We start from the raw sequence: 10809 nt of genomic DNA, 5'->3' as shown, positions 1-10809 counted from the left end.
CGAGGGATTTAAATAATGTATATGGCCGCAAACTAGCTGCCTCCATGACGGCGAGGAGGAGAACATTCAAAAAACAATTTGTGGTTATGTGTAGCTATGTGTAGCTATGGGTGGCTGTGTGGGGCTCAGTGTGTAGCTATGGGTGGCTATGTGTTGTTACCGTATTTATTCGAATAACCGCCCTGGGCGCTTATTAAATTTTTGGACCTTGAGGGTGGGCACTTATTCGAGGTGGGCGCTTACTCGAGGCTGGGCGCTTATTAAATTTTCACCATTTTCAGCAAGTGAAGTATGTTTACTTTGCAACAAAACAATAAATGCTAATAACAAAACGCGAAGAAGTAACAACGCAAGATTTCTGTAAAATACTTTGAAGAAAACTCCGTCCTCGAGGAAGTCTCTTATTAGAATTTATTCACTCAAGTGGGTGGGGTTGGGGTGAGCGCTTATTTGAGTTTGATTGGGAGGAGGAGGGGGTGGGCGCTTATTCCAGGCTGGACGCTTATTAACTTTTTCTGCCTTTAGTATGGTCGCTTATTCGAGGTGGGCGCTAATTCGAGGTTGGGCGCTTATTCGAATAAATACGGTATATGTGGCTAACTGTCGATAACATTGGCCATGTGTAGCCACATGTGAACCGGTCAGCGGTACCTCTCATTACGGCTCTGTCGCTAGAGCCTGCTAGGAGCCATTCCATTCCATGGCTAGTGCGATCTCCAGCAGATCATTATTAAAAGCTCGCAAAATAAGATATATGGCAAGCCGTAATGAGTATTCTAAGAAGAGATTGGGCGAAATATCAACAGCTGCCTATAACACATCGTTGGAAAACACAAAATACAGGAACAGGTATTGTAATTATTTTATTGATTTGAAGACAAATTCACCTCACTCAAATGTCTGCTGAAATGTGTGCAAAATCAATAATTGCCGTGAAATAAGCTTCAATTCTTTTACCGATCGCGTTGTAGGGGTTTAGAATTATAATTGTTTCGAAACAAAAAATAAGCTTCGGATTTGCCTGTATTAAGCTTGCAATGTTCCCTAAATTGTCAGGGTATGAGGATGTTTGGAGACACACTTGGGACAGTTTGTGTATTGATACAGTCTCCTCAATATTTAGCCAAATGTAAAAATCCTAATGCAAACAGATTTTCCTTAATGGAATTTATATGCATGTGATCAAATTTTAAATACATTTACATCATATTTTATTTTACATAACCATCCATTTATTTAATTTTTTGTATTGTTTTTGTATTTCTTGTACATATTCAGTGATAAGCATTATTTTTGAAGGTGTAGACAAAACGTGGACCCCCCCCCTATCCTTTTGGATGCGAGCCAAGTCACGAGCAGTCATCACATTAACAGCACACAAAGTTTCGCGGATACTGGCAATATAGAAGTTTGCTAGCCTTAGTACAACCATAGAAAATTAATTAATTAATGGGTTTCTGGGTCACCCTTCGAGCTTCATAGTAGAAAGTGCTAGACAGTTATAATACGGGACTTTTTTATTTGTTTGCTTGCTTTTTTAATTTACTTTTTTATTATTTCTTTTGTTTTTTTTAAATGAGGGGTCCAGGAAGGGGGTGGGAGGTGGGGGATTAAGTTTCAGCTTTGGTCTACACCCTAAATGTATTTGTAGATAGGAATTTTTCTTTTGCGTCCCCAATTAGCTTCTTAGGTAACTGTTCTGACAATTTAATAAAGTACATGTATTAAGTCATACATGCCAACTCTCCCGGATTATCTAGGAGTCTCAAAGATACATCACTGATCTCCTGCTCTCCTGTGCGCGTCACCACATCTCCTAGATAAAAATAATCATCTTTTAAGCTTTCTGTGCCTTAGTTTGAGATTTAGCCCATTTTCCCTCAAAACTTGAATTTTTCTTATTTGCAGGACCATTTCTGGGGCGTTTTTGCATATATTTAGTCACTCACAAAGATTATCTCTAGCAACAAAATGATGATTGCGAATTTTGACAGTATGTACTTCATGTAAGACTTCATATATGATTTCCTAAGTCATTCCCATTGGGGGCTGGGTCAATTTGTCGGGAGGGGGGGGGGGGGGGGTATAAAAAAGGGAGTCTCCAGATTTTAGATCTCCAGGGGTTGGCATCCCTGCTAAGTACAGTAAAATGCCGCCAAGAAGAACCTAGGATTTAGGAACCTGCTGGCAGAAATTTGTCATTTTAATACTCCAAAATATAAGAACCCGTTTAGCCAAGAAAAATCAACAAGTTCTTATATGTGGGGTTAGACTCCCCGGGGGGGGTACTGCCATATAGGCTAAATAGGTATGTGCTGCTGTGAAGGGTATGGTTTTCAGGCAGTTTACTCTAGGATAGGGTATATAAATCAGAGCGTTTGGCTCTAGAATAGGGTATCATTTTTCAGGAAACTGATCAGTTGGTTGAAGATTTTATCTAGACAAGGGAAACAGCTACTCTAGGATAGGGGGGATTTGGGGAGTTTACTCTAGTATAGGGTAGCAAAATTCAGCTGAACTAGCTCTGGTATAGGTTAAGGGTTCCAGGGTCCCAGCAATTACTAAAGTACCCCCCCCCCCCCCCCCCCCGGGGTTAGACTACATTATCATAAACATTTTGACCAAAAGTCTGGTTTTAATTTATAAGGGAAATTTAATATATTACAGTACTGAAAATATAATGGAAAATGCAACAACAACCTAGTTTTGTTAGATTTTAGTTGGTAAATAAATGCCTATAGATTATGAAGGACAAATACCATATATAGCAATATTTCTTGTAATCAACAACAGTATCCTTCTTCATAAAAATTTAAAGAACCTAATTAAGAACCTATTTAGCCTAAACTTCCAATAAGTAAACTACAAACTACAAGAATCTATTTTGCCAAACTTCAAAAAATATAGCTTCTTACTTGCGGCATTTCACTGTATGTATGTATGTATTTTGTATGTATGTAAAATACACTCACCTTTAATTTTGTCTGATGTCATGGACTATTTAAACTGTTACAACTCAGTTCATGATTGAAAGGGCTGAAAGAATGGCACATTCAAGAAGCGGTCTCAGGCTGTTTAGTCCAAGTTGACTTTCAATTGTTCTCAGGGCATTTTTCACTTGTCAGATCTGGCCGGCTGGACCATTGCCGCACCAGTCAGTGGAAAATTAAAATGAAATACGCTTTGTTCAGGAGTTTTTTGTTGTTGTCGTTGTTTTTTTTTTTGGAAAAACTATCTCCTCCGTGCACACTAGTTAGGATTTGCGGATCTGGTTGGATAGTTTGGATTAAATGTGAAATTCTCATTATTAATGTCGGGAATCATCTGGATGGTCAGTTGTGACAATTGTAAAGCGCTTTAAGTCAGGTGTGAAAAGATTCAAATATTCCTTCCCCAATCAAAAGACTTGATCACCACAAGGCAAACGATATCAATTTATTGAATCCTTACTGTATGCCCTGTTTTATGAAAACAGATGATTATAAAAGCGGTTCAGAGAGAACATATTGCACATTATCTCTGTGAAATTCACCTGGACTTTTTTCAAGACACCTAATACAATATGCATTTGTTGTTTATGTCATCCAGGATTACACTATAAATGGTATTAAGTTAAAGGTGTGGCTATGCAGGACTAAGCGGAGTGCAATTCAGTGAGTACATATAAATATCATGTGAGTGAGTTAAGGACTACTGATTAGAGATTATGAGCCTGATTACCCCTGAATTGTGCTCTCCCAATTTTAAGCTAGCAAGGCAACTGGGAGCTGGTTATGTAGTTAATTTTCAATTGTTGAATGAGGCTGAGTATCATCTCCCTCCTCGACCTCTATAATTCATCAGATAATAATTGAAAGCTGAATTCAACAGTTATTTTATTATTCATTCAATTTAATTCCTAGAAGTTTAAAAACAAACTAAAACATGCTTACCTCCCATTGATGTTAAGTTCATTTTTGATATTGTACGTTAACCGGCAAGTTTAGGAGTTAAAGGATTGTTCAGCTATGCAAACAAATAGCAGATGTTGTCCTTCAAGTTGTCTTCTTGCTGTTCTTGCTATGTTTTTAGCCAATAACTGTTCACCTGTTTCTTGCTGGTGGAACGATGTTCCTCCATTTTTGTTCTCACTACAAAAACAAGTTTACTGAACCTCGTCCCCAGGTCTTCTTGGTTAACAGTTCAATAATCTGCAACTTTGCTGCACTCTTGATGTCATCAGTTCAATAATGGCAAAATTCTTCCAAATTTAGAAGGACTCTAAGTAAATTTCAGTATACTGCACATGTAATACAGAGTTTTTGAGTCTGTCTTCAAATTAACTGTCTGCAGATTTTAACATAAAGGCAGAAGCATTTTCAATTTAGGACTCATTGTTTTTTGAAGTGGGACTCATTGGTACTGGACTGGGACTCATGATTTTTCACAAGATGAGTCCCAGGACTCACCATACCTATTTGTAGCAAAATCACTACAAACAATTTGAGAGCAATTTTCTACAAAGGACTTTCCGATTATAGTACCATATTTTCTTAGTGAGATTCTCATAAGAGAAAGATTAAAGGAGCTATGCTGCACTATTTGCTAACTAAATTGTTAAAAGCTAAAACATGTTTTTGCATCAATTAAATTCCAAAAATAATGGTCCAGTTTTGTTATGCAAGACTATATTAATTAGTTTATCCTGTTGTCTATAGCTATGAATGGCAAGGATGGACGTGTATTAAAACTTGAAAAAGCTAGGCCAACTTTTTCAAGTTTTAATGCTATATGCCTGCAAAAATTACTATAAAAGTTATTATGGTTAATAGTGCTCCCTGATGAAAATTTTGTTTGGATATCTTCTTAAAAGCTCTAAAGAAGCATTTGTTGTATGGGTAAAGGAACTAAGTTCTGACATAGCACAAAATAATTAACCTATACCGCAATATCCTGATGAGAAAAATGCATTTTCTGGTACTTGAACCAGAAAACAAGCTCGATCTCACTGAGATAAATTATTGAGAATGCTAGTTTTGGGGTTGAACTGGGGTCTAACTATTATGGGGTTGAGACTTTGAGTTGGCATTGTAATTAATGCAGAACCAATTAAAGCTGAGCTTTTCAGTTTTTCACATTTATTTGTCATTTATCACTGTTTGAGGCATTCGAGGTAGGATGGAATTCTCCTCTCTTAACATTAGGGCCATTTATACGAGGAAAAATAAGACATGTCTTACATAAGACGTGTCTTAAATAAGACGCGAACTGTACCATTTATATGAGCATGTCTTATCTAAGACAAGAACAGCTTGTATAAATGGTTCGTGTCTTATTTCTGTTCTTGACTCGTTTTCTTGTGAATGTTGCCCATAGGAATGGCAATCCAACGTGGCGCCCCAAAAATTAACGCATGCGTACTATGCGTTTGTGTCTTATGTACGACGCGAAGGTCATTTATACAAAGTTTTTCTCGTCTTAGCTAAGACGGGTCTTATCTAAGAACAGGTGTTAAGGGTTGTTCTAAAATAAGACGCGTCTTAGCTAAGCCACGTCTTATTTTAAACGAAATGTGCCGTTTATACGGAAAGTTCGCATCTTATGTAAGACGCGTCTTATTTTTCCTCGTATAAATGGCCCTATTGATTGCAACCCTGGTCCATGTAAACTTGGACTACAGGTCATCATTAGGTTTTAGCACTTGTCTCAATGGTAGCCAACTAAGTTGCCAATGTACTGAGTGTAACCTAGGGAAGAGTATCAATTCTACCCTGGGACTGGGGGTTGGAAGTGCGAGGGGGGGTGGAGACTGGTTGGAGGAGACGGGAAAAATAGGGGAACTTTCCTCACATCACTGCAGCTTGCATTCAAGGGGCTTGACAGGAATCCTTCCCCTTACACATTTACTTCTGTGAACTCTGATGCCATCTCCTCTTAGTACATTTGCATCCTAGATGTATGCAAGTTACAGCTAGAGTCTGTTAAAACTTGATGATCTTTTTGAATAATAGGAGACTGTATAGTCTAATATGAATTAACATGAACTTGTACAGGGTGCAAAGAAAGTAAGTTTTACATCTTGCCATTAGTTTGGGCTTATAGCATGCACTATCCCACTCAGCAAAAGTCATTTCAACTAGCCCCAAATACTTTTTGGTGAGCTGCACATGCAGTTTCACAGTTCTTAGACTGTAATTTGAATTCCTCAACAAAAACTGCACTTGTACATCGGTCAAGTTAAGAATGAAATTCAGTAGCCCAATAGCAAAATCCACTAGCCCCAGGCTATTGGACACTACTTTCTTTTTGCATGCTGCTTGCACTGTGGCATGTTCATGGAGAGCATAATGTTATAGCAGCTACTGTCTGAATGGTAATAATTTCTGTTATTCACTACACTCTCATGTCAAATCCACATGTCAAATCTTATGCTAATCCACCTCTCCCCCAATTTTTTTGTCTCTCCATTCTGGTAGAATGTGGCTAGACCAGACTGTGCATGAGCAACTTCAAAAAAAGGAAAATAGGTGATTGTCTTATGTGTTTATGTACAGTGTAAAAATACAGAGGAAGTGTCAAATTGACTGGGTTGATTAAGTTGTATGCCACCAAGGCCTTATAAAACTGTTCATTTCACTACTCCATTTTAGACAAGAGATCCCCCAACCCCTTACTCTGTTCAGAGGCACATACCCATGCAGTTAGGCATAATTTGCATCCCCCTCTCACACACATGTACACTGCACTCTCCCAAAGTTTACACCCTGTTCAAGGTAACACGCTGTTTGAGAGGCCAAATAGCAAAATTATGTCTGTTTAAGACTCTAAACGCCCAAAACCATACCCTGTTCAGTGGTGATACCCATTATTAGGCCAAATAAGGGAGTACTTCCCCTTGGGCTGCAATTAGACAGACGAGTGTAACTCTTCATTGCTTTTTTTCCCTTAGGTGTCCTGGAATGCATACTTGTCATGGATGGCTAACTAGCCATTACCTGATGCTGCAGCCTTAACTGTTTTGACAGGACCCTTTGGAGATGGTGCAGTGATGTGACCCACAGCACCTTCTGTACCTGATGGTTAGTTGATTCAGTAGAGCTGGTCAACCAGAAGTTTACCTTTTAACTATAATGTTAATATTTCCAATGCAATTACACTGTAAATACTAATATTGTTGTGATAACAATTTACTATATAAAATTATTTACAATTCAATGACACAAGTTATACAAAAGTGGTGTTTGAAATATTGGAATCACATTCTCATCAGACATTGATTGAGGTTGAGGATAGAAATTCACATCTACAGACAATCCTTCAACTAATTCAGTTCTATTAAAAAAAAAATCATATTGTAGATATCATTTACTACTTTGGTCCTAATTTGAAGTCACAAGAGACAAAAAATATAGTCTGTCACAATGCCAAAATATGAACAAGGTCAAATTTCAGCTTCTGATTATTTATTATTGCATGCTGCTGTTACCATTGCTTATTTATTTTCTTCAGGCATATAATATTTTTCATGGGCTGGGTGGGAATGATGCTATTATGTATAAAGACTGGAGCAGCAAGCCTTTGGTAATTTAGTCTGAATTGTATGAGCCGTAAATTCTGAGAAACTAAACGTAAACTAAAGCAAATCAATTTTTAAATAGTACGTGGTTTAAATTTTACAAACTTGTTTTATCAGTTGATTATCACACACTGGACATTTTATTTTGAGAACTCTACAGGCAAGGAATAATAAATTATTAGAAGGCTGTTTTGAAAACATTGTTGGAATGTCATTGTGTTGGAAGGAACAAACCAATCAGGTGCAGTGTGGGAAAAATAAAATACAATCAACAATGGTGATTAGTTTGTGGTTTTGGGAGTAGTTCAGGGGAATTGTAGTCATTGGTTCCAACACATGCTGCTGAAAATTTTTAGGTGCGGTTCATGGCCAGGTGTTCTAAATTTAACAGTAAAGATATTTTTGCTGTGAAACAAATCACTCGGTGACAATAATATTAGGGGTCTTACTAGTTGGGGGGAGAGGGCTGTAACCCCTTTAAACACCAATAGCAACAAACAAATTTTCCAGATTGACCTCCATACATTTTCTTAGAGAATAATTTGTTGAAAGATCAAAACATTTCCTTGATTGTGATCTTTTTGATAATTCTCATAACTTTTCCTTTTGACGATGTAGAGATGTTGTTAGGAGAAAATCGTTGTTGATCACTCAAAGGGCGGGGAGAGAGGGCTTATCAGAGAGGTTACACTAGGGGAGGAGGGGTGGGTTATAAATCAGGTGGGACCCCGAGTCCCACTTGATCTGTACTCCACCCAGGAGGGTCACCCCTCCTGATTCCCCTTAGTTCGATAGGGGATATGAGCCTCACCACCGGAGGCTGTTGTCAGGACTTCTGTCCAGGGTGGCTACCCCTGGTACCACTCGATCTTGTCTCCCCCCAGGGAGGACTTCTCTCCTGGTCCCCTTACCCCTAGATTTCTAGTGCGACCGGAAAACCGTGAACAATTGAAATATTTAGGAATGTTTATCGTGTTATGACCAATCACAGCAAAGATCAGCACACACGAACTAAGCCACAAAACCAGAAACTGATCAGCGTTCTTAGTTTTCTCAAGCATGATTGGCTTTTTTCTTGCAACACAATAGCATTCCAGAAATATTACTGTTGTTCACGGTTTTCCCGGTTTGACTGTAAACGCTTCCCTGCCACCAGAATTTTGCCGATGTCTTTCTTGTGTGTTTTCTGTTCGATTCGCTATCTGGCGAAGAACCATTATGCAAAACCACTGCCGATTGGAAGAGTTTATTAATATAACGGCTTAGTTAATTCCAAGCGTGCCCATTGCCCTCCCCCGGGCATTTGTTGGGCATTTGTCATTTTGTTTTGGAAAAGCGGCAAATGCCCCGCAGTGAGGCCGGGCGTTCATACAAATACCGCACGGTGAGCTTAAAACAATGGAGTGCAAACGCCCCACCCCGGGACAACACCAAAATTACATTCTCCAGTAAATAAGCTGCAGAATACCACATTTGTGGGAAATCTGTAATTATCTGATCAAACTCGCACGTGAAGCACCCTACGCAAATTGCCCCTAGCCGCCAGTTAGAATTATTGCAAAAAAGATCACATTGATCTGATTAATCAATCTCAATGAAAGAACTATAAATTAAAATGTTAATAAAACCATGTTTTCGAAGATGTTTAATACAGTAAATGATTAACAAACAACCGACGCGCTTTACATGAGCATTTCCTCATCATGATGGAACCCTTGAATTGTCGCATTAATCCGAGACCGTAAAATACAGGAACTGAGTTTCAACCGTCTTTCGTCGCTCCGCATGGCGAGCGAAAAGTCCCAATTCGAACGGGTTGTTATTACAAATCGCAATTACCGGAAGACCATTGGCGAGAGTAGTACAATCACAATGTAAAACAGAGTGTTTGAGGATTTTTTACGCCGACTTCTGTCTTGTCTTCAGTATTTTCCTCGATGAGTTGTCGTGCACTTCGGAGGTCGCCGTTCGTTCATGGGCTTTTGCTTGCGATGCTATTCCCACCAAGTAGAAAGAAATGGAGCAACCATATACACACAGTCTGATATAAGGTAACTTGACTTGGTGGAATTCTGATCCCAAAGTTTCTTAACACCATGCGAGAAGACTGGGAGGGATTCAAATGGGAAAAAAATACACGGCCGCAAACTAGCTGCCCCTAAGACGACGAAGAGGAGAACAAAACACGTAAGAAAAAACGCAAAAAGTCAAATGTTTGTATTTCACTGGCCGATATTTAGCTAGACAACGCCTTGGGCCGATACAAGGGGTACAGCCACAAATTCTATGGTTGATTGTCAGACATTACGCCATTTCGTTTAGAGGTCCAAACTGCAGTTTTTAGTATCACGTAGGAATTAGTTTCAGGCCGGAAAGCCAATGTGATTACCCATGCAGGTTAAACTTAAAGAAACTGAAAGTATTTATAATAAGAGAACAGAAGAGAGGAAGAAAAAAATATATAAAGCAATCTTTGAAAACTCAATATTACAATTTAATTTTCTATAGCTCTTATCGTGCTTTCTGTTTTAGAATGGTGTCTTTTAGGGATCAATAAAGTTTAGTACACACCCAGGCGGATCTCATCTAGGGGCTTAATTCCAATTTCCTGACGGGTTTCTCCGCCCCCTAGTCATATAGAAGGTACCCCTCGGGTAAAACTGACCCCTCGGTATCACTTCTCTTGCCTTCCATCAATATACTTTGTCCTGCCAGCACAGTTGTGGCATTTAAGCCCCTTCCTGGGCAACGTTGGAAAGAGCCAGAGGGCTCGGCAAACAAATTCCACGTTAAAGTTAAAGATACTAAATAAACAACAATATAAACGAAGATAAAAATAGGCTAAGGAACTCAGACTGAATGTTTTAGAATAATTGTTATGATACAAATTGTACAGTTATCGTAGTGCTTCAAGAGAAACTGAAAAGTTAGCCTGAGTAGCATTCCACTTGTGAGAAAACTCAGCCCAGCTATCGCACATTAACTTGAGCGGAAAAGTTTGTTACGCAGGCTACTGAAAGGTTAATTTTAGATGGCAAGGAAGCAAGGATAGCAACTTAAATAATGACCAAAACAACATGCAGTTAAATATATATAACAAAGTTTATTGATTTTGCAGGTTGTATTACATAAATGACAAAAATTGTTCTGTAACCTACTCCTATCACTTTGTCAAAGTGTCTCGTGGTATACTAAAAGAAAAAGAAAAAAGAAAAGAAAAAAAGAAAGAAGGAAGCGGCTCATATTATTAAAAA

At 38.6% G+C, this 10809-nt stretch overlaps 1 pseudogene; it reads left to right on the top strand.

Annotated features, from left to right (window-relative positions):
• The first annotated feature begins 754 nt into the window (after positions 1-754).
• LOC140945158 (uncharacterized) overlaps positions 755-10809 on the top strand; it is a 13132-nt pseudogene continuing 3077 nt past the window's right edge.

The sequence above is a fragment of the Porites lutea genome, chromosome 8, assembly GCF_958299795.1.
Source record: "Porites lutea chromosome 8, jaPorLute2.1, whole genome shotgun sequence".
In the NCBI taxonomy this organism is placed as follows: domain Eukaryota; kingdom Metazoa; phylum Cnidaria; class Anthozoa; order Scleractinia; family Poritidae; genus Porites; species Porites lutea.
The sequence above is the reverse complement of the archived record's forward strand: the minus strand, read 5'-3'. Positions and strand labels throughout refer to the sequence as shown.